The sequence below is a fragment of the Pan troglodytes genome, chromosome 17 (genome assembly GCF_028858775.2).
Source record: "Pan troglodytes isolate AG18354 chromosome 17, NHGRI_mPanTro3-v2.0_pri, whole genome shotgun sequence".
NCBI classification, from domain to species: domain Eukaryota; kingdom Metazoa; phylum Chordata; class Mammalia; order Primates; family Hominidae; genus Pan; species Pan troglodytes.
The window spans coordinates 51,428,089-51,452,932 of record NC_072415.2 but is presented as its reverse complement, the minus strand read 5'-3'; the positions used below and the strand labels follow the sequence as shown (position 1 = coordinate 51,452,932).

Here is a 24,844-nt window from a genome sequence, read left to right as displayed (position 1 = left end):
TATTCTTGAACTTACAACCTCTTTAGTCTTTATATTTTTCAGCTCACCTTTTCTAGACAGTATATGCTCGGCCATGCTTTGTTTTTTCCATCTGACAATGTCTACCTTTTAAATGGAGTGTTTGTGTTCTAAGGCTTCCTAACATATTTCATTAAATACTGAGTAGATAAAAATTGATATATACAAACCATTTCTTCAGCATAAAGAATAACAATCCAAGGAACACCCAGGTTGGTCACCGCCCAGTTTAAAAAATAAAACATCACAATTACCTTTGGATACACTCTGAGTGCCCTTCCTTAGTTCCATTTCCATTCCACCTGCCCAGAAGAGCCACTGTTCTGAGTTGTGTGGTTGTTGTTTCCCCTTTGATTTTCTCTTTATTGTTTAATAACATTTGGAAGTGTTCCAAAACAACATATCATTTAGTTTGCTATATTTCCAATTTTGACAACTGTAATAATGTTATTGTTCATGCTTCTATGATTTACTATGTTTATTCTAAGTGTGTTCTGAAGTTTCATTCATGTTGTTGCATGTAGTTGTGGGTTTTTTCACATTTTTATTGCTGCATGTAAATAAATTTAATAAAACAAAATATGTATCTTACTGTTGATGGACATTTCTGTTGCTTAGATTTCTGCTTTTGCAAGCGGTATAGCTATTGCACATATTAAGGTATACAATTCGATGTTTTGATACATGTATATACCCATGAAACCATGGCCACAATCCAGATTTGGAAAATATTTATCACTCCCAAAAGTTTTCTTATGGCCTTATAATTCTTCCCTCCCACTCTTTTCTGTACCTTTCTTGTTCCATTACTATGCAAACACTGATCTGCTTCCAGTCACTGTAGATTAGTTTGCATTTTCTAGAAATTTTTTTACAAATGCATTATATAGCATATACTTTTTTTGCCTCTCTTTCACTCTGCATGATTATTTTGAGATTCATTCATGTTATTGTGTGTATAAATAGTTCATTTATTTTTATTGCTGAGTAGAACAGGAATATATTAGAGATATTATGGGTTCCATTCCAGATGACCATAATAAAGCGAATATCATCACAATAAGGAGGGTCACACAAATAGTTTGGTTTCCCAGTGCATATAAAAATTATCTTTATATTATACCATAGTTTATTAATTGCACAATAGCATTATACCTCCCCAAATAATGTACATACCTTAACTTAAAATACTTCATTTCTAAAATGCTAATGATCATCTGAGCCTTGTGCAAGTCACAATCTTTTGGTGAAGGGTCTTGCCTCATTGTTGATGGTTGCTGACTGATAAGGATGATGTTTGCTGAAGGTTGGAGTGGCTGTGGAAATTTCTTAAAACAAGACAAAAATGAAATTTGCTGTGTCCATTGACTCTTCTTTTCACCAAAGATTTCTCTGTAGCATGTGACACTGTTTGATAGCACTTTACTCACAATAAAACTTCTTTCAAAATTGGAGTCAATCTTCTCAAACTCTGCTGCTGCCTTATGTAACATTGTAGATCGCTTGCTGTGATTTTAGCAATGTTCACAGCAAGTTCACCAGGAGTAGACTCCATCTAAAGAAACCACTTTCTTTGCTCATGCATAAGAAGCAACTCCTCATTCATTTAAGTTTTATCATGACATTGCAGCAATTCAGTCACATCTTCTGGTTCTATTTCTAATTCTAGTTCTCTTGCTATTTTCACTATATCCGCAGTGACCTCCTCCACTGAAGTCTTGAGCCCCCTCAAAATCATCCATGAAAATTAATATCAACTTACTTCAGTTAATGTTGATGTTTTTACCTCTTCCCATAAATCACAAATGTTCTTAATGGAACTTAGAATGCCATTAAGAATGGAGAATCCTTTCCAGGATGCTTTCAGTTTACTTTGCCCATTTCCATCAGAAGAACCACTATCTGTAACAGCTATAGCCTTATAAAATTTATTTCCTCAAAAATAAGACTTGAAAGTAAAAATTACTCTTGATCTATGGGCTACAGAATAAATGTTGTATTAGCAGGTATAAAAACAACATTAATCTCCTTGTACATCTCCATCAGAGCTATTGGGTGACCAGGTACATTGTTAATGAACAGTAATATTCTGAAAATAATCTTTTTGCTGAGCAGTGGGTGTCAACAGTAGGCTTAAAATGTTTAGTAAACCATGCTGTAAACAGATCTGCTGACTTTCAGGCTTCGTTGTTCCATTTCTAGAGTATAAGCAAAGGAGATTTAGCATAATTCCTAAGGGCCACAGGATTTTCAGAATGGTAAACGTGCATTGGCTTCAACTTAAAATGACCATCTGCAATAGCCCCTACAAGATAGTTAGCCTGTCCTTTGAAGCTTTTAAGCCAAGCATTGACTTCTCCTTTCTAGCTATACAAGCCCTAGATGGCATCTTTCAGTAAGAAGACTGTTTCATCTACTGGTTTTGGATTAGGATTTGGCTTAAGGGAATGTTGCAGCTAGTTGGGTATTTTCTTTTTCTTTCTCTTTCTTTTCTTTCTTTTTTCTTTCTTTCTTTCTTTTTCTTTCTTTCTTTTTCTCTCTCTTTCTCTATTTTTCCTTCCTTCCTTCCTTCCTCCCTTCCTCCTTCCCTCCCTCCTTCCTTCCTTCCTCTCCCTCCCTCTTCTTTCTTCTTTCTTTCCCTTTTTCTTTCTTTCTTCTTTCTTTCTTTTTTTCTTTCTTTCTTTCTTTATTTGTTTCTTTCTTTCCTTTCTTTCTTTTTCTTTCTTCCGTCCTTCCTTCCTTTCTTTCTCCTTTCTTTCTTTCTCTCTCTTTCTTTCTTTCTCTTTCTATTTTTCCTTCCTTCCTTCCCCTCCCTCCCTCTTTTCTCTTTCTTCTTTCTTTCTTTCTTCTCTTTCTTTCTTCTTTTCCTTCCTTCCTTCCTTTTTCCCCCTTCCCTCCCCTCCCCTCCCATTCCCCCTCCCCTCCCTTTCCTTTATCTTCCCTTCCCTTCTTTCTTTCTTTCCTTACTTCCTTCCTTCTTTCCTTCCTTCCTCCCTTCTTTCCTTCCTTCCTTCTTTTTCCTGTCCCTTCCCTTCCCTTCCCTTCCCTTCCCTTCCTTTCAACAGGGTCTTGCTCTGTCACTCAGGATGGAGCGCAATGGCATGATCTTGGCCCACTGCATCCTCGACCTCCTGGGCTCAAGAGATCTACCTCAGCCTCCTGAGAAGCTGGGACTACAGCCCTGCATTAATACGCCTGGTTAATTTCTGTATTATTATTTTATTTTTAAATGGAGATGGGTTTCACAATGTTGCCCAGGCTGGTCTCAAACTCCTGAGCTCAAGCCATCCTCTCACCTCGGCCCCCCAAAGTGCTGGGATTACAGGTGTGAGCCACTGCACCTGTCCATATTTTCATTTTCTTTATAGTGTCTTTCAAAGAGGACAAGTTTTGAATTTTGATGAAGTCAAATTAATTTGTTTATTTTCTTTTATGAATAGTGCATTTGGTGTCGCAAGCAAAAAAATCTTTGTTAAAACTAAGATCACAAGGATTTTCTCTCATGATTTTTTAATGGAAGATTTATTGTTTTATATTTTTAGATTATACCTTTAGGTCCATAATTCATTTTTAGCTAATTTTTGTGTGTGATATAATGCTCTTATTTTGGGGGTGGGGGCACATGTATTTTCAAATTGTGTCAATACCACGTGTTGAACAGACTTCATTGAATTGTCTTTGAGACTTTGTCAAAAATCAGTTAACCATATAACTGAGGTGAGGGTTTAGTCCACTATATTTCATGTCATTGTTGATATTGTTTGGCTGTTTGTTTTCTATTTGACTAATCTATTGTTATCCCTCTGTCTTTTTTTCTTGGCTTCTTTTAGTTTAATATAATCTTTTATAGTATTTCTTTTTTGTTTATCTACAAGCTTTTAAGCTATACCTCTGTGTCTTTTAAGTGGTTGATGAGAGTTAAAATACATTTTCTCAACTTGTCACGGTCTACTTAGAATTAATACCATACCACTTCAAGTAAGATGTGGAAATCTTACAGAAGTATTATTTAATTTATTCTGTCCCCCAACTCTATGTTCTGTGTTATTATTGTCAAATATTTTACCTCTACATGCATTATAAACCCCACAGTAAAATACTACTTTTTCTGTAAATAGTTGTCTTTTCAAGAAATTGACAAAAGAAAAAAAGATAATTTTTATATTTACTCACATATTTACCATCTTTTACTAACTTTCTGTATATCTGAGTTTCCATCCGATGTTATTTGCATTCAGGATGAATAACTCTATTGCATTACTTGTCATTCAGGTACGCTTACAATAAAAATTTTCAGCTTTTATATATCTGAAGATGTCTTTATTTCATCCTTTTTTTTTAGGGGTTTTTTAAATTATACTTTAAGTTTTACGGTACATGTGCACATTGTGCAGGTTAGTTACATATGTATACATGTGCCATGCTGGTGCGCTGCACCCACTAACTCGTCATCTAGCATTAGGTATATCTCCCAATGCTATCCCTCCCCCCTCCCCCCACCCCACCACAGTCCCCAGAGTGTGATATTCCCCTTCCTGTGTCCATGTGATCTCATTGTTCAGTTCCCACCTATGAGTGAGAATATGCGGTGTTTGTTTTTTTGTTCTTGTGATAGTTTACTGAGAATGATGATTTCCAATTTCATCCATGTCCCTACAAAGGACATGAACTCATCATTTTTTATGGCTGCATAGTATTCCATGGTGTATATGTGCCACATTTTCTTAATCCAGTCTATCATTGTTGGACATTTGGGTTGGTTCCAAGTCTTTGCTATTGTGAATAATGCCGCAATAAACATACGTGTGCATGTGTCTTTACAGCAGCATGATTTACAGTCCTTTGGGTATATACCCAGTAATGGGATGGCTGGGTCAAATGGTATTTCTAGTTCTAGATCCCTGAGGAATCGCCACACTGACTTCCACAATGGTTGAACTAGTTTACAGTCCCACCAACAGTGTAAAAGTGTTCCTATTTCTCCACATCCTCTCCAGCACCTGTTGTTTCCTGACTTTTGAATGATTGCCATTCTAACTGGTGTGAGATGGTATCTCATTGTGGTTTTGATTTGCATTTCTCTGATGGCCAGTGATGATGAGCATTTTTTCATGTGTTTTTTGGCTGCATAAATGTCTTCTTTTGAGAAGTGTCTGTTCATGTCCTTCACCCACTTTTTGATGGGGTTGTTCGTTTTTTTCTTGTAAATGTGTTTGAGTTCATTGTAGATTCTGGATATTAGCCCTTTGTCAGATGAGTAGGTTGTGAAAATTTTCTCCCATTTTTTAGGTTGCCTGTTCACTCTGATGGTAGTTTCTTTTGCTGTGCAGAAGCTCTTTAGTTTAATTAGATCCCATTTGTCAATTTTGTCTTTTATTGTCATTGCTTTTGGTGTTTTGAACATGAAGTCCTTGCCCATGCCTATGTCCTGAATGGTAATGCCTAGGTTTTCTTCTAGGGTTTTTATGGTTTTAGGTCTAGCGTTTAAGTCTTTAATCCATCTTGAATTGATTTTTGTATAAGGTGTAAGGAAGGGATCCAGTTTCAGCTTTCTACATATGGCTAGCCAGTTTTCCCAGCACCATTTATTAAATAGGGAATCCTTTTCCCATTGCTTGTTTTTCTCAGGTTTGTCAAAGATCAGATAGTTGTAGATACGCGGCATTATTTCTGAGGGCTCTGTTCTGTTCCATTGATCTATATCTCTGTTTTGGTACCAGCACCATGCTGTTTTGGTTACTGTAGCCTTGTAGTATAGTTTGAAGTCAGGTAGTGTGATGCCTCCAGTTTTGTTCTTGTGGCTTAGGATTGACTTGGTGATGCGGGCTCTTTTTTGGTTCCATATGAACTTTAAAGTAGTTTTTTCCAATTCTGTGAAGAAAGTCATTGGTAGCTTTATGGGGATGGCATTGAATCTGTAAATTACCTTGGGCAGTATGGCCATTTTCACGATATTGATTCTTCCTACCCATGAGCATGGAATGTTCTTCCATTTGTTTGTATCCTCTTTTATTTCCTTGAGCAGTGGTTTGTAGTTCTCCTTGAAGAGGTCCTTCACATCCCTTGTAAGTTGGATTCCTAGGTATTTTGTTCTCTTTGAAGCAATTATGAATGGGAGTTCACTCATGATTTGGCTCTCTGTTTGTCTGTTGTTGGTGTATAAGAATGCTTGTGATTTTTGTACATTGATTTTGTATCCTGAGACTTTGCTGAAGTTGCTTATCAGCTTAAGGAGATTTTGGGCTGAGAAAATGGGGTTTTCTAGATATACAATCATGTCGTCTGCAAACAGGGACAATTTGACTTCCTCATTTCCTAATTGAATACCCTTTATTTCCTTCTCCTGCCTAATTGCCCTGGCCAGAACTTCCAACACTATGTTGAATAGGAATGGTGAGAGAGGGCATCCCTGTCTTGTGCCAGTTTTCAAAGGGAATGCTTCCCGTTTTTGCCCATTTAGTATGATATTGGCTGTGGGTTTGTCATAGATGGCTCTTATTATTTTGAAATACGTCCCATCAATACCTAATTTATTGAGAGTTTTTAGCATGAAGCGTTGTTGAATTTTGTCAAAGGCCTTTTCTGCATCTATTGAGATAATCATGTGGTTTTTGTCTTTGGCTCTGTTTATATGCTGGATTACATTTATTGATTTGCGTATATTGAACCAGCCTTGCATCCCAGGGATGAAGCCCACTTGATCATGGTGGATACGCTTTTTGATGTGCTGCTGGATTCGTCTTGCCAGTATTTTATTGAGGATTTTTGCATCAGTGTTCATCAAGGATATTGGTCTAAAATTCTCTTTTTTGGTTGTGTCTCTGCCCGGCTTTGGTATCAGAATGATGCTGGCCTCATAAAATGAGTTAGGGAGGATTCCCTCTTTTTCTATTGATTGGAATAGTTTCAGAAGGAATGGTACCAGTTCCTCCTTGTACCTCTGGTAGAATTCGGCTGTGAATCCATCTGGTCCTGGACTCTTTTTGGTTGGTAAACTATTGATTATTGCCACAATTTCAGCTCCTGTTATTGGTCTATTCAGAGATTCAACTTCTTCCTGGTTTAGTCTTGGGAGATTTTATGTGTCGAGGAATGTATCCATTTCTTCTAGATTTTCTAGTTTATTTGCGTAGAGGTGTTTGTAGTATTCTCTGATGGTAGTTTGTATTTCTGTGGGATCGGTGGTGATATCCCCTTTATCATTTTTTATTGCGTCTATTTGATTCTTCTCTCTTTTTTTCTTTATTAGTCTTGCTAGCAGTCTATCAATTTTGTTGATCGTTTCAAAAAACCAGCTCCTGGATTCATTAATTTTTTGAAGGGTTTTTTGTGTCTCTATTTCCTTCAGTTCTGCTCTGATTTTAGTTATTTCTTGCCTTCTGCTAGCTTTTGAATGTGTTTGCTCTTGCTTTTCTAGTTCTTTTAATTGTGATGTTAGGGTGTCAATTTTGGATCTTTCCTGCTTTCTCTTGTGGGCATTTAGTGCTATAAATTTCCCTCTACACACTGCTTTGAATGCATCCCAGAGATTCTGGTATGTTGTGTCTTTGTTCTCGTTGGTTTCAAAGAACATCTTTATTTCTGCCTTCATTTCATTATGTATCCAGTAGTCATTCAGGAGCAGGTTGTTCAGTTTCCATGTAGTTGAGCAGTTTTGAGTGAGATTCTTAATTCTGGGTTCTAGTTTGATTGCACTGTGGTCTGAGAGATAGTTTGTTATAATCTCTGTTCTTTTACATTTGCTGTGGAGAGCTTTACTTCCAAGTATGTGGTCAATTTTGGAATAGGTGTGGTGTGGTGCTGAAAAAAATGTATATTCTGTTGATTTAGGGTGGAGAGTTCTGTAGATGTCTATTAGGTCCGCTTGGTGCAGAGCTGAGTTCAATTCCTGGGTATCCTTGTTGACTTTCTGTCTCGTTGATCTGTCTAATGTTGACAGTGGGGTGTTAAAGTCTCCCATTATTAATGTGTGGGAGTCTAAGTCTCTTTGTAGGTCACTCAGGACTTGCTTTATGAATCTGGGTGCTCCTGTATTGGGTGCATATATATTTAGGATAGTTAGCTCTTCTTGTTGAATTGATCCCTTTACTGTTATGTAATGGCCTTCTTTGTCTCTTTTGATCTTTGTTGGTTTAAAGTCTGTTTTATCAGAGACTAGGATTGCAACCCCTGCCTTTTTTTGTTTTCCATTTGCTTGGTAGATCTTCCTCCATCCTTTTATTTTGAGCCTATGTGTGTCTCTGCACGTGAGATGGGTTTCCTGAATACAGCACACTGATGTGTCTTGACTCTTTATCCAATTTGCCAGTCTGTGTCTTTTAATTGGAGCATTTAGTCCATTGACATTTAAAGTTAATATGGTTATGTGTGAATTTGATCCTGTCATTATGATGTTAGCTGGTTATTTTGCTCATTAGTTGATGCAGTTTCTTCCTAGTCTCGATGGTCTTTACATTTTGGCATGATTTTGCAGCGGCTGGTACCGGTTGTTCCTTTCCATGTTTAGCGCTTCCTTCAGGAGCTCTTTTAGGGCAGGCCTGGTGGTGACAAAATCTCTCAGCATTTGCTTGTCTGTAAAGTATTTTATTTCTCCTTCACTTATGAAGCTTAGTTTGGCTGGATATGAAATTCTGGGTTGAAAATTCTTTTCTTTAAGAATGTTGAATATTGGCCCCCACTCTCTTCTGGCTTGTAGGGTTTCTGCCGAGAGATCCGCTGTTAGTCTGATGGGCTTCCCTTTGAGGGTAACCCGACCTTTCTCTCTGGCTGCCCTGAACATTTTTTCCTTCATTTCAACTTTGGTGAATCTGACAATTATGTGTCTTGGAGTTGCTCTTCTCGAGGAGTATCTTTGTGGCGTTCTCTATATTTTCTGAATCTGAACGTTGGCCTGCCTTGCTAGATTGGGGAAGTTCTCCTGGATAATATCCTGCAGAATGTTTTCCAACTTGGTTCCATTCTCCCCATCACTTTCAGGTACACCAATCAGACATAGATTTGGTCTTTTCACATAGTCCCATATTTCTTGGAGGCTTTGCTCATTTCTTTTTATTCTTTTTTCTCTAAACTTCCCTTCTCGCTTCATTTCATTCATTTCATCTTCCATTGCTGATACCCTTTCTTCCAGTTGATCGCATCGGCTCCTGAGGCTTCTGCATTCTTCACATAGCTCTCGAGCCTTGGTTTTCAACTCCATCAGCTCCTTTAAGCACTTCTCTGTATTGGTTATTCTAGTTATACATTCTTCTAAATTTTTTTCAAAGTTTTCAACTTCTTTGCCTTTGGTTTGAATGGCCTCCCGTAGCTCATAGTAATTTGATCGTCTAAAGCCTTCTTCTCTCAGCTCGTCAAAGTCATTCTCCATCCAGCTTTGTTCTGTTGCTGGTGAGGAACTGCGTTCCTTTGGAGGAGGAGAAGCGCTCTGTGTTTTAGAGTTTCCCGTTTTTCTGTTCTCTTTTTTCCCCATCTTTGTGGTTTTATCTACTTTTGGTCTTTGATGATGGTGATGTACAGATGGGTTTTTGGTGTGAATGTCCTTTCTGTTTGTTAGTTTTCCAACAGACAGGACCCTCAGCTGCAGGTCTGTTGGAATACTCTGCCGTGTGAGGTGTCAGTTTGCCCCTGCTGGGGGGTGCCTCCCAGTTAGGCTGCTGGGGGGTCAGGGGTCAGGGACCCACTTGAGGAGGCAGTCTGCCCGTTCTCAGATCTCCAGCTGCATGCTGGGAGAACCACTGCTCTCTTCAAAGCTGTCAGACAGGGACATTTAAGTCTGCAGAGGTTACTGCTGTCTTTTTGTTTGTCTGTGCCCTGCCCCCAGAGGTGGAGCCTACAGAGGCAGGCAGGCCTCCTTGAGCTGTGGTGGGCTCCACCCAGTTCGAGCTTCCCAGCTGCTTTGTTTACCTAATCAAGCCTGGGCAATGGCAGGCGCCCCTCCCCCAGCCTTGCTGCCGCCTTGCAGTTTGATCTCAGACTGCTGTGCTAGCAATCAGCGAGACTCCGTGGGTGTAGGACCCTCCGAGCCAGGTGCGGGATGTAATCTCGTGGTGCACCGTTTTTCTTAAGCCGGTCCGAAAAGCGCAATATTCGGGTGGGAGTGACCCTATTTTCCAGGTGAGTCCGTCACCCCTTTCTTTGACTTGGAAAGGGAACTCCCTGACCCCTTGCACTTCCCAAGTGAGGCAATGCCTCGCCCTGCTTCGGCTCGCGCATGGTGCGCGCACCCACTGACCAGCGCCCACTGTCTGGCACTCCCTAGTGAGATGAACCCGGCACCTCAGATGGAAATGCAGAAATCACCCATCTTCTGCGTCGCTCACGCTGGGAGCTGTAGACCGGAGCTGTTAGTATTCGGCCATCTTGGCTTCTCCTATTTCATCCTTATTTTTAATGGATAGAGAATTCTGGGTTGATTCTTCTGTTTTGTGTTGTTTTTAAAGCACTTTAAAGCTGCCATTTCATTGTCTTGTAGGTTTCATTGTTTCTGATAATAAGTTTGCCATCATTTTGTGTTGCTGTTCTCCTGTCTGCAGTGTGTCTTTTTTCCACTGGCAGCTTTTATGATTATTTCCAGTTTCCAGCAGTTTGATTTTGATGTGTCTAGGTGTGGTTCTTTTTGTGTTTATCCTGCTTGGGATTCACATAGATTTTAGATCTGTAATTTTGATGTTTTTCACCAACTTTACCATTATTTATTCAAATAGTTTTCTGCTCATTCTGTTTCTCTATCTTCAGAAACTTCAGTTACATGTAAGTTAGATCTCTTGCTATTGATTCACGGATCTCTGAGACTCTGTTAATTTATTTAAAAAATATTTTTGTCTTTGATTTTTATGTTTGATAATTTCTACTGAACTGTCTTTAAGTTTTTCATTCCCTTTCTTCTGCAGTTTTCAATACACCATTAAATCCATTCAGTGGCTTTTTCGTTTCACAATTTGTATTTATCATTTCTGGAATCTGGCATCTGTTTTATTTTCCATTTTCCACTCATTCACCTAAGATGACCATGTTTCATTATAATTCTTTGAACACGTTGATAATAGCTGCTCTTAAAGTTTTCGTCTGGTAATTCCAGTATGTGGGTTATATCAGGGTGTGTTTCTACTGATTTTTTTTTTTCTTGATCGTGTGTTTCATTTTCTGCCTGTTTGCGTGTCTATTAATCTTTTGATTGTACCATAGATATAAGGAGGGATGATTTGTTTGGAATCTGGATTATATTTTCTGCTTCCAAAGAAAGTCAACTTTTCTTCAAGTAGACAGTTAAATTACCAGAGGATCCTTCAGATTATGTCAGGTTTGATTGTATTCATCGTTAAGGCTGTTCTTTTTTGGTTTTGTCTTTAATCTTAAGTTGTTGCCCTTACCTTAGAGTATGTTTCTCAGCCCTACCTACCACATGGCCTACTGAAGGCCTGAGGCACTCAGGCCTCTTCACTCTTGACTCGACCAGAAATCCAGCACCTCCCAGCACTTTGTGATATGAGACATCTTCATTCAGTATTTTTCCCAATAGCAGGTGGTCTCTGCTATAAAACGTCCTTCACAGAGTCTTGTCCTATGCATTCCCAGCCCAGCCTCAGCCAGAAACCAGTAAAGAAACCCCATTCAGAATTTTGGGGCCTCTTCCCTTCTCTGGTGCTTTACCCAGCAAACCCCAGCTGCTTTAGCAGCCATGAACGGTGTTGTCTGTTGCTTCAGCTCAGCAAGATTGCTGCCGTGCCTGGGCTTTACCTCCCTGCATCACTGTAATGAAAGTACCCCCAGTCAGAGAGCCTTGGTGAATGAGGGTCTCAACTCATTTCACGTGTTCCCTTTCGCTTATGAATTACCACCTGCCTTTCCTTTGGTCTGCTACTTGAAAACAATGAGCTTATATGTCTTGACCAGTTTGATAGTAGTTTATGGTAGGTGGCATATTTGCATTCTTAAGGTAAATTTAATTGTAGGCCATAAAGATTGCTGTAAATATTAAAGATTTAGGATATTTTGTGCACCAAAGCTCAGCAACATGGTATTTATCCATGTATCCCCGGGTCTAGAATAAAACTTAGGCCAAAACAAAAATTTTCTTGAGAGAAATTAGTGAAAACATGTTATTGTAGAAATTTCTTTGCATACAATTAAGAAGACTATTGTTTAAGGGTGCTGACATAAAGTATTACAAAAATCTCAATGATAACTATTCGCATCTGTATGGCTATAAAATTTGAAAATGGAGAAAGGATGGAAAAATGAGTGGTGTGTGAGTTGCACAAGTGTAGCTTTTAGTGATGGGACAGTGATGACAGTGCAGAAAAAAAAATGAAAACAGAAGTCAGGAAACCTGGCTTGGAGTCTGTGTTGATCTAATAATTTTGGATAAAGCAATTAACCTAAGTCTAGTCCCACAACTCTCGGATGGCTATTGTAATATTTATATATGTATCAATCAGGAATGGAAGATTCAAATGAGGTAAAGAATGTACAGCATAGTGTAAATTCTGAAGTTGTGCAAAAGAAAATTCTTATCATGATTATAATCAACCACACTTATTGATTTTTTGATGATTTCAGATAATAATCACTACTGCATGGATTATTAAACAATTCATGAGAGTTTCCCCAACAAAGCCCTGTGGAAACACTAAATTTCCTCTTATAAATGGAGGGCTACCAGGGTTACTTCTACTTTACCAGTGTTAACTTTTTTTGGAGGAATTTATTTTTGGAGATTAAATATATATCTTGAGATAACCTTCAAACATGGGTTTACATAGAAATCAGCCTAATACTCCATGTGTGGGGAATATTTGGAAAATAAAGTTTTGCCCATGCCATACATAGCAAACAGTGGAAAAGAGAATGTTAGTCAATTATCTACCTGATGCCTACTGGTTTCATAAGTTTTACTAGACTCTCCTGTTTGAAGTGGATTAAATAGATGTTTTATCTCAAATGTGTTCAGATAAGAGCGAAAAGCAAGGAATTAGTTCCTTGGTTTATAAAGTTAACTGAGCCACTTAGATGATGCCCAATAGAAATCCATGGTATAGGTGATGGCCTGGTGGGGTGGCTCATGCCTGTAATCCCAGCACTTTGGGAGGCCAAGGTGGGCAAATCACCTGAGGTCAGGAGTTCGAGACCAGCCTGACCAACATGGTGAAAACATGTATCTACTAAAAATAAAAAATTAGTCAACTGCTGTAGTCCCAGCTATTCCAGGGGGCTGAGGCAGGAGAATTGTTTGAAGCTGGGAGGCAGAGTTTTCAGTGAGCCAAGATCGTGGCACTGGACTCCAGCCTGGGTGAAAGAGCGAGACTCCATCTCAAAAAAAAAAAAAGAAATCCACTGTATAGGTGATATCAATTGGATGTCTGTTGCTGTACCTTGCCATCAAGACATGTGACTTGTTGGATCCTCATGTAGAGTTTATTCACTTTATTTATCTTTGATTCTAACAACATTGAGATGAAAGAAGAAAGTCATCCTTTGTGTATAAGGAAAAAATGCAGTATCCTTGCCACTAAATCCTTAGAAAACAGAAAAAACATTAACACATTTTAAAAAGAAGGAGGATTGTTTCACCCACAGCCCATACCAATAACTCTTCTTGCAAAATACCTTGCACACAGTAGATACTAAAAAAAAAAAAATTAGATGATTGGAATAGGTTAAACTCATTTTGACTCTATAAAAATATATTTATAATAAATATTGTTTTCTTTATCGTGACAAAATGTTTGGCAGAAAATAAAGTAACCAATGTCTAAATGATAGAATACATGATATGATAATTGTTGTTCATCTTCACGAATAATGATGAAATTTATTTTCCTATAGAAAATGGTATGGTTAATATCAGTGGATCAAAGTGAAGTTTGGTTGTGAGAGCAAGTTATGCCTGACCCACCATGCCTAGCCCTTGGTGGGGTCTTCTGCTTTCATGAATTAGTATGCTTGAGGGGTTGTATTCAGGGACTGGAATGCACCATTTCTCCGTTTCCAGGGGTTACTTTAGCAGGATTTGAGACTGGGGAAAATAGCAGCATTGCCTGAGTATCCAGGTGAAGAAGGGCAAGCCAAGTTGGAGAAGGGTATTAGTTTAAGGGACAGCCTGGCCAAGCTTGGCAGAAACTAGGGAGTGGTGAGGCACAGTGGTAGGGAGCTGCGCTCTCTCTCAGAAGATATCATCAGTTGTGGTGTTAGAGAAATGCTGCCCCCAAATATCCCGGTCAGTGGACTTCTACAAGACTCTTAGAGAGAAAGAACAGATGCGCACTTATTCTTGAACAAACATGAGGTGAGACTCACCCTGGGGCCTCCCAGAAATAACTGAGAGATGATCAAAGACCTTGGGGTGTAGGCCAGGAGAATGAAGAATGAGAATCTGTGGTTTTACAGGCGTGGCTGCAGGCCAATTTGATTATTAATATTAATGTGACCTTATTTTACCCACAGACTGCTGAGACTGGAAAATTCAGGTTACACATAGTATATCTCTTTTCTAAGCATTTTTGTTTCTTATTATATTCTTATTTGAGCCTTCTGATCAGGACCATTCCTGGGGTATGCGGATCTAAGGCCAAATCTCACTGTGTTGGTTCTTTGACCTTATCATTGTCAAGAGAAATCAGGTTATGAGAAGGATTTGGAGAATTTAAGTCCCAACAGGCACATCATAGAAGAGACAGATCCTCACTGCCCCCTTCCCTTTGCCTGGATGTTGCCAGGAAAGTGGGAGAGGGGTTATACGTGTGCAGGTAACAGGGAGATCAGGCTGAACATCAGCTATGTCCACTCCGGGGTTCATGAATTGTGAGTATGATAGGGAAACCCTCGACGAGGCCCCCAAGGAGCTCATTTTTATGACAGTGGGTATCTGTTTTCCCCACTAGAATGTTAGCTCCACATTGTGGGGTGAAATATGCACCTGCACACCTCATATGTTGAAGTTACGAACCCCAGTATTCAGACTGTAAAAGTATTTATAAAAAAGGTCTTTAGAGAGGTGACTAAGTTAAAATGAGGCCTTTAGAGTGGGTCCTAATTGAATATGACTGATGTACTTATTAAAAGATGGAGACACGCCAGGGGAGCACATGTGCAAGAAAGGACAATCGTGATGAGGCAGTAAGAAGCTTGCCATCTGCAAGACAAAGAGAGGAGTCTCAGAGCAAATCAATCCAGTTATCACCTTGACTTTGGAATTGTAGTCTCCAGAAATGTAGAAAAAAAAATACACTTCTTTTGTTTAAGCCACCCAGTCTGTGGTATTTTGCTATAGTAGCCCTAGCAAACTAATATTCTCCATAATGAACAATAAAGTTTGTATTTTGTTTCTTGCTGTGTGTCTGACAAGTAGAAAAGTTCCTGGCATATAGTGTGCACTCAAGAACCCTTTGCTGAATGAATAAACAAAAGACTGAATGAGACACATGTTAGAGAAACAATCATGCCAAGGAAATAGTAGTCATTGGACAAGGGGCCTCTTTGGAATGCTGTGGCTCTCATTTTCTCCTCTAGCCTAAAGTAAAAGTTCACACAATTCAAAACCTTTTGTGACTTGACTTTTCAGTACACAGTATTAATTTTCAATATTCTTCTCCATGAGACCTCCATATCAGTTGATTTGGCCTAGATTATTCCCAGCACAGAATGACTGCCACACCACTGACCAGGTCATTCTCCGATCTTCTCTATGCATACTCATTCCTGTCTTTCAGGCCCAGCTGGTATTCCAAAAGCTCTCTGGTGTCCTGGTGTCTTTTCTTACTGTTCCGTTACTGCCCTAGAATCCCTATCTGTATTATTCATTTGAGAAACAGCATCTGCTACTTTATGTTGATATTTATCTTATTATATCACTCTCCCTGTTAGTATGCATAAAACCTAATGTAAGACTCTAAGTGTTAGAAGCCTGTAGTAAATGTTACATTCTGATGAAGTAATTATAATCATAATAGATTTTGATGATGGTGGTGATGAAGAAGGTTCTCTTGACACTGAGAACCATATTAGCCTTATCTGAAAAGTAGTAGGTTTGACCATTCCATTACGCCATGTCAGCTACAGCAGGAGGTTGAGCTGAAATTTTCAGTAGTAGCAATTGTGGTCATACTACCACCAAATGTTCATACCAACCTCTTATGATGATACAGCATCATTAACTATTTCTGACCATCCCAAAGGAGTCAAACAACTCCTCCATTGTAAAGGCTTCTGAAAATACTATGTCAAGGGCTTAGGGAAAAATGGACCTCTGTCTGGAAGTAGACCAACAGTGAATATACAAAGCAGGATTTGCAAGCTATTAAGATGATAATTGCTTATGGAATTGCTAGAGCATGGCATCTTTTCAGATGAGTCTACCTGAAAAATTCAGCTCCACTACACCCGAGGAGTGACTGAAATAAATTAGGAGATGGGAAAGATTCAGAACTGCATCAAGCTTAGACGACTCAGGGGAAGTGAATCAGATAAATACATTAACACACACACACACACACACAGTGACGGATGAGGCAGATGACATTTTATGCTCCTTTAAACTGACTGATGAAGATCAGACAAATTAGAAATAGCTGTGGACAAGTTCAAGAACGTCTTTCTAGTGTGTACTGAAAAGGAATCTTAAGGAGCAGATGTGAAGTACTCCTGGAAAATGGAAAATGGGATAGTGGAAAGAAAATTCTAAGAGTCACATCTCTGTGCCCAATAGTTATAAACTTTAAGAAAATAATTTAAATATAGTATCTTGAAATATGATATAATATTTTAAAAGGATCTCAGAGCAAAAAAAGAGTAGCATTAAAACTAAGACCATTTTTATTTTGGATACTAAGTAATAGTATGTAACCTTACAGATGTTAGTTTCCTGTTCTTTGTCTCATTAGGAAATATAAAGTTATAAATTTAAGCCATAATTCAGATTATGAACATCAGGTCATGGGTTCTGACTCACTTTCACTGGCTCTGTATTCAGTCTATATTTTGAATGTGGCTAAAGATTACTAGTTGTCAATATTTGCAGAAAAGTACACTGCAGTTTATTGACTTTAATTTAAAGTACATTTAGCTCATAGAGGGCTCCTGATTCTAAGTTAAGTTTTTTCAACCAGTAACCAAAAGTCTTCACCGAACATTCTTTTTCCTCCATGTACGTATAGCTGAGTGTTTGAGTTTCTGATGTATATTTGTTTTATGTTATCCTGGAAATTTAGAAAGCTGGGTGATAAGATGGGGTGGCCAACAAAAAAAGAACTGGACTTGAAATAAATGGCTGGTCTCAGTGTACCCTTAGAAGGCGCATTAATTTGGGGAAACTAATGGTAAGTTTAACCCGTAAACAGAGACGAAAAAATGAAAAGGGCGAAAGTTGTTGCTGTTCCCTCCTCCATGAATTGTTATGCTGTGACTGCTAAGCCCTTCAGGTTGCTTAGTAATAATGAACGTAACCCTTAGAGATGGTCAGATGCAGCAGAGTCATCAGCTAATGAATATGCAGTTGTTACATGCCTAAGCAATCACATGCTGGTGAGAAGGTGCACTTTGAGGTCAAAGCTGGACAAAAGTGGAATTACAAATCATCTTCAGTGTGTACTGTCTTATTTTATAGAAAAATATGAGGAGACACTGCATGAAATAAACTGGGACAGTCACGTTTCTTCTTTTCAAACTTACCGTCACTGTTTCCCAACACAATCCCTCTGCTTAGTTAGATAGAGTGACGTGTCCTAAATTCATTAACCCATCCACACTCCTTTCAAAAAGGCTACCGGGGAACACTTCCTCATCTGTGATGGTGCTGTTCCTCCATTAAGGTATGCCTAAATTCTTTTCTATTTCTTCCAGTTGTACTCATTGTTTACCCGTCATCCATTTGGCACTTCAAGTTTGCCATTTTATAATGTGACAATTAATGGGAACTTTATCTCAGCTAGACTAAGCTTTTTGAGGGCACAGTCTATGGCTTTTGGTTCTGTGTTTTTTCAATTTGCCTATTAAATGCATTGATTAGACAGAAGAAATAATTTTTTAATAATCTTCCAGTTGAATTTTTTTTGGTACTTTCAAACAAATCTTTCTAAAAAGCTATGAGTTGAGAAAACTCATTTTGAATTTTATATTCAAGAAATCTTTTATTAAAGGTTTACTTCTTGAATTATAAATCCATATGATATGGAAACTTGAATTTTATATCGAAAAATAGGCCTTCAGTGTTTCTTAATGCAAACCTCATGGTGTTCCATTTCATTTTGTTTAGTAAGGGACTGTAAATTACAACACACACAATGTTCATTATCACTACCTAAATAAAGCACACTTAGAACATTTCAGACTGAAGAGACAGTTCAACTCAGCAGAGATGTGAGAAGCAGCATGGAACATGTGAGGGTACAGGGTAAGGGTGTTTAGGGATGTTGGAGGAGCAGTGGGTTATGTGCAGTTTGGTGGTGTCAGCACACAGAGGTAGGACTGAGAAACCTTGAGCTGTAAGGCCAGAGTGGAGGCAGAAGCCAAATCAAGAGAAGCCTGGATGATTCCCCATCAAGCAGCAAAATCGTTGCAACCTGCAGTGGAGGGTGTCAGCGTTAGATTCAGACCACTCTCTGTGGTGGGTATTTCTGGCTTATTTTCTTAATTGAGGTGTGTGGGCCATGACACTGTTAGTCATGAATCCACTTAGGTGCAATGTCCATCCACCTAGGCTATCAGGGCTTGTGACTAGTATCACACTTCCTGGAAAGAACTATTACTATGTGAGAAAAGGTGGTAATATTCTCAAATCATCCATATGCATTGGCTAATTACTGAAGATCATCTTGATGTTTTCTCCATCAAAATTGGCAGAGAAGTATATTGTCCAGGTGGGAGACTGCTAAAACTATAAAAGAAACTAGAATTCTAGAAGCACTCTATGCTTATATTTTAAAAATGGAAAGATAGTTAGTCGCAACATAAAAAAATACAAAGGGCTTTTGTGTTCTCATTAGGAAAACAAACAAACAAAGAAATCCTATATCTTTCCTAATTAAACATTAATTTTTATTTCTCTAAATCCCTGTTATTGCTGCTTAAGGCAGGAGGAATTTAAAGGAAATTTAAAATACTGACCAATGAAGGAGGATGTGGCAGCTGGCTTAGAAATAAATTAATTAAACTCTAATAATTATCTAGCCAGTGGCACCTGTCCTACAACACCTCAATCCTCTGGATGTCAAATTGGGAGATTGAGAGAAATAGTTTAGCAACTTGCTATAGATAGCTTCTTTCATTTATTGTCCATAAAGTATATGGTGTCACTATGTGATTCTAATGATTATAGAGTGTTTGGAGAAGCAGGAAAGTACAAGAGAGATTTGAGACCCAATAAAGCTGATTCACTGACCTATGAACTAGAATCTGGACCTGGAAAAATTTTCAGAGTACAAATGTGACTTTGCTCAAATGTCAAATTGAAAATTTGGAGATTCATCAGCTGGGGAGGTCATTAAATACTCCTTCACTGGGCTGTTGTCTTTTAAGCATGCAGTGGATTGCAAACTTTACAGAACAGGTATGTTTGGTCATATTGTTGAATTAGAGGCCTGAGAACAGGAACTATAGCTCACGTACTGACCACTAGGATTATTAATTGCTTCCAGAGGGGCCTATTCTTCTCCAGTGTGTTGGAAGGTAGCAACACTATTACTCATCAAGCACTTGTATTCAAAGTGAGAAAAATGATGCTATCCAGACCAGCGTCTAATGTTTGAATGGCAGATGAATCCTCTTACCCAGAAGTTATTTGGTGGGTAGAATATAAAGTGAAAATCAAAACCAGCCCAAACCAAGACTTGTGAGTGATAATAGTCTGTGGGGACATTTTGGCCTCAAAACACCATTGCTGAATGTCGTATGGAATTGCATGATGTCTCAGCCTGCACACCACCAAGTGCCAACTGACATGTCACCTGTGAGAGGGATGACTGAACAGTCTAAGACAGGGATAAGAAAACTTCAGGTTTTAAGTATCACATTTCCTAAATTGACTAGCTAATGCAAATAGAGCATTGGTATAAGTTACATGCAATGCATTCATTTGTGCATTCATTCACCCCTTCATTTAGGCTGGTGGCCTTGTTTAACTGGAATTCACACTACTGAATTTAAGTAGCCACACTTAGAAGTCAATAAAATAATAGAAATAAAAGAGCTGACAGTCAACATCTATTATTCCAATCATCCTACTTTGCCCTACTTATTCACATTTTGATCTTTGAGATCATTTTCATTTAACATCTAAAGATTTATTATTGAGTGGAAATGTTTATTTTTAATTAGTGATCGGCTACACAGCTTAAGTCTCTTGTTTGTCTCTCTATTCTTCTTTTTTATTCCTAAATCAGCTGATTCATGTAGAAATATCTCATGAATGGTGGAAGTCAGAGAGAAAAGACCTGCATCACTGAAATAGAAATAGAAGCATAATTTTTTAGCATTCTGAGTGAGAGTCACAATAAAAAACGACTTAGAATTGCTTATTTCAGCTAACATTTAAAGTTATTTTCCCCTCAGCAAACTTTCAGAATCTATTGGAACCAACTAACATCATCTCATTGTAGGCAGTGATATTCCATTCTTGTTCTAATGTGGCCAAAATATTTTTGCATGAAGAATTCTCCAAGAAGGTACATACCCTTCTCAATATCTTCTTGCCTCTTCTGAGAAAATCGGAGGTGCCTAGCTGCCTCCCTGAGGTGTATGCAAATCAGTAACTTTGACAATGAAGTGCTGTACTCTCTAGCTTGTATTCTCTCTCTCTCTCCTCTTTCTCTTTCCCACTCTCTTGTGGTTGGTATATGGTGTCTGTACAAGTTTTCCTAGAAATAACCAGTGCCATAAATAACTTCTTGCTTCTTTGCAGGAATTGGTGTCTGGATACTTTTCTGTCCTATACATACAACTTCATAAAGCTGTCTGAGGAAGGCATTCAAATCCCCTCTGTTTTATTGCAGGCTGAATCCATCTTACATTGATAAGTGATGACGAATAGGATAGAAAAAATCTCTTAAATATTTCAACAGAAAAATCAAACAAGTATTTGTCTTGGCTTTACTGTTTTGGATTTCAGGAATGTGACATGAACCTTGTCTGCCAACTTTTCATTTCAAATGCATTTTTGTTAACTCTTAATGCCATTGTTTCATTCCTGTCTTACTCCATTTGGCCATCCACTTTCTGCTTGAATTCTAACTGTTTGTCAAATGTGATAATGGGTAGAAAGATGCAGCATGAGAAGCTAGCCTTCTTGTCTTTCAGCATTTTCCCATGGATGTAATTTTCTTTATATTAATGCAACTTTGCATTTGACTCACAAATCCCAAAGCCCTTCAGAAAGGGCAATTGTATTTTCATCACGAGCACATTGTTTTATTCCGTAGTTCCAGTAATCTTCATTTTATGCGCTCAGACTCATTCTGAACATGTAAAGGAAAAAAAAGCTTAACCACCTTATTTCTGAGAGGAGACTGCTGTATGTATTCTATTTATAAACATTGCTGCTAAACCTAGGAAGCCCGAACATGAACCTGGACCTTGTCTCAGCTATCTCTGAGGCATTGGGCTATGTCACATTACATCTTTCAAGCCATTTCCCTTTTGGCATTGTTACCTCTGCCATCTCTCTCCCTGGCATTGTCACAAACCACCTTCATCCTTTATTTATTTTTTTTGTTTTTTTTTTGTTAAATGTCAAAACTTCTTTAAAGATTGTGGACCATCTAGAAGTCTGAGGATAAAGCTGGGGTTTCTGAGGTCCTAGGCCCTCTCTCTCTTTTTGTAGCAGACACACTGTTTGGCCTTGTGCAGGTCATTCCAGTTTTCTCTACTTCTGCTTTCCCATCTGTTAAAAAGTGGATAATAATATTTGCCTCACTGGAGTGTATTTATGCTTAATTACTGTAATTGCTTGTAAACAATTTGCTATCCTGGGATAAAACATATGACTGAAGAACAAAAATTAGAGGAGACAATTTAATACCTCTTTATTTATTTTTAAAGTTTATTACATGGTTGCCTTTTCCCAGGTAGTTTATTTCAACACTGTGCATAGCAGCCTATAAAGAAAAGGGACAACATGGTATCACGAAAAACACCTTGCTCTGAAAGTCAGATTTCTTCTCTAGTTCCAGCCCTAAATTGCTGTGTGATTTTTCAACTTCTCTGGGTTTAATGCATTCATTTCAAAAGGGGTAGTTATACCAGCCCAATTTATTTCACAGGGGTGAGAAGACTATTGCATGCAACAACTCATGAGGAGAATAATTTGGGAAATCTTTTAGTCAGCTATTTAATGGCAAGATAAATCTTAGGATTAATGCATTAATGAGAAAGCAAGATGTTGGGTAAATATCCAGAAACATTATATAGATTTTAAAAAAAGTACATTTCTCACAAAGTTAAAACAGTGTCCTACACAGGGTAAGTCCTAATAAATATGAGCTGTTACTATGATTTCTAGGTCACTCAGAAGACTTCATATATACCCCAGGAGCCAATGGTACCAAAAGTTATAGGACAAGATTCCCTTGAATCTGTCTGTCCCATCCACAGAGGCTTGACCTTACATGGAAAGAGGAACATGTGTGATGTTATTAAAAGATGCAGGAAAGCTCTATCCTAGGCCCCTAATATCTCCCCTATTCACCTTGAATTTTTCAGGAAACTTCACCATTAGAGATTTACTTTTTTTCAGTTTCCTTACAAAAGAAAACAAAACCTTAAAAGAGTTCATTGAAGTTGCTATTGACTTTCAGACTCACAACTTCCAGAGGCAGAAATGGTCTGTACGTATGAGGAGATACATGGGGAGTTCTGAGGAAGGATGAGATAATGAGGGTCCCATAAAGGAGATGGATATGGGAATTGGGTAAAGGTGGGATTGGAAGAGATATTGTGATGTAAAAGGAGTAGAGTATGGTAAGGTATATAGGAGAATACTGCAGGAAAGAAAACCTAACATGAAAACCTTTAAAAAAATATATAATATACATGTGTATGTTAGATACATAGATATAAATATAGATTTTTCTGTACTGTCCTTCTAGAGTCAATGGGGTTTAACTAAGCTTGTCAAAACCAGTTTGATTTATAATCATGTTGGAGAAGGGGATGGGGGCTGGTTTAGGGAAAAAAAATACTCCAAATTCATTGAAACCTCCTTTGATACAGGAATCCCTCACCTCAGGGATTATAGATAGAGATTCCACGTTTGTAAGTGCATAGCACGTGCCACACAGTACAGGTTTGCTTTCTCAGCTCTCAGAGCAGGTAGAATTAGGCCATATGGGGCTGAAGAATTCTGTAGAAATGTTCCAGTAAAGTCACCTGCATTCACTTTTAAAGCCCAGCATTGGAACGATGCATGGATGCAAGGCTGCTGGCGCTGAGAGAGCACTTTCTTTTCACTGAAGTCACACTGGAGTGTAGGAAAACAGAAACTCTTAGGGGACATCCTTGAAAAGGGTCTGTTCCTAATGTAAATGATGAGTTAATGTGTGCAGCACACCAACATGGCACATGTATACATATGTAACAAACCTGCATGTTGTGCACATGTACACTAGAACTTAAAGTATAATAAAAAAATAAAAAAGAAAAAGAGTCTGTTCATATGTCCAGCAGGGAACTGCAAAGTCTCATGGACCATAAGAGGGATGTAGCATGCACATGGATGTGTGTGGTCTCTGTATGCAAAATGTGTTCAAAAAACATCTCCAGTGCTTACCTCTAACTTGTGGATATGAGTCAACATGAAAATGTTGATTTGTATGATTGCAGCCCAGATAAGCCAACAAGGGTGAGTTGAGTAAACCTGAGTGGAGTTAATCTCCTGTACCTATTATGTGTTTTATTGTATGACTGAAAGCTCTTGGATAGGTCCAGACAAAGCCACGTATTGATTCCTCAACTCCCCTTCATGATTTTGCATGCTCTTCCCTGAAACCGTTAACTAAAACACTGTCTGCAATTAATCTTCAAGGCAGCATGTAATCAGCCAAGGGTTACAAGACTAGGGTTTCAAATAGTCTCAAATGCTGAGATTTGGGACATATGATGGGGAAGATGAGGTAGAGAGTAAACTAAATAGTCAAGCTTCCTTGGGCAAAGTAGATTCTTATATGTGATGAGTTGGCATATGAAAACATGAGGATATGGGCTGTGAGTGAATGTATGTCTTTATAATGTATCTGTCTGTGGAGGTGGGGGAAGGAGGAGGGGGACTGGAAGGTGAAAGCGTCCAGATGCTGGAGTGCAGTAAAGCATTCCTGGCTGTTAGTTCCAGTAGGTCATTACTGCATTAATTTGGTGTTTAATTAAATGCCTGTGCAACAGACCGTTTATTTGTTATCTAATATTAGCTTTAGTTCTTATCAATTAAATGCTAGCTGAGGGCTTGATTCACTTACATTTTATGTCCCCTTATACTCTATTCAGAAACAACAGCCAAACCCAACAAGGCCTCACTGTGCCTGCAAAGATTTATACACCCAGATTTCAGTGTGGGGAATATAATATGCTAGTGTAATTAGGTGAGAGTAAGGGAAATAAAAAGAAGATGCCATTTCATTTTGAGAAAGCAATTACCCAAATACATGGTCTGTGGTTTCCCTCTCCCCTCCCTCTGTCCCCCTGTGCAATAGGAGACATTAAGGGGAAGGGTGGTGGGGAGGCTACAAGGGGCATATATATCCCATCGTGTGTTGACATGCTTTTTCCCTTATGCCTGTTCTATCATCCCCCGTGCCGATGGCAAAGGATGCTGGCTTTCCCTTTGCTAAATTTCTCATTCCCTTGTCTACAT

General features: G+C 38.5%; 1 long non-coding RNA gene across 11 annotated transcripts in view; it reads left to right on the top strand.

Moving 5' to 3' along the window:
- Positions 1 to 9,762: 9,762 nt before the first annotated feature.
- The window catches only part of LOC134808600 (uncharacterized), a 180,905-nt gene continuing 165,823 nt past the window's right edge, over positions 9,763 to 24,844 (top strand). For 2 of the 11 annotated variants that reach the window (XR_010151902.1, XR_010151903.1), the window contains exon 1: positions 9,763 to 10,128. This is a non-coding gene — a long non-coding RNA (uncharacterized LOC134808600). The remainder of the gene's footprint in view (positions 10,129 to 24,844) is intronic. The other 9 variants (XR_010151904.1, XR_010151901.1, XR_010151898.1 and 6 more) reach the window with 8 other exon arrangements.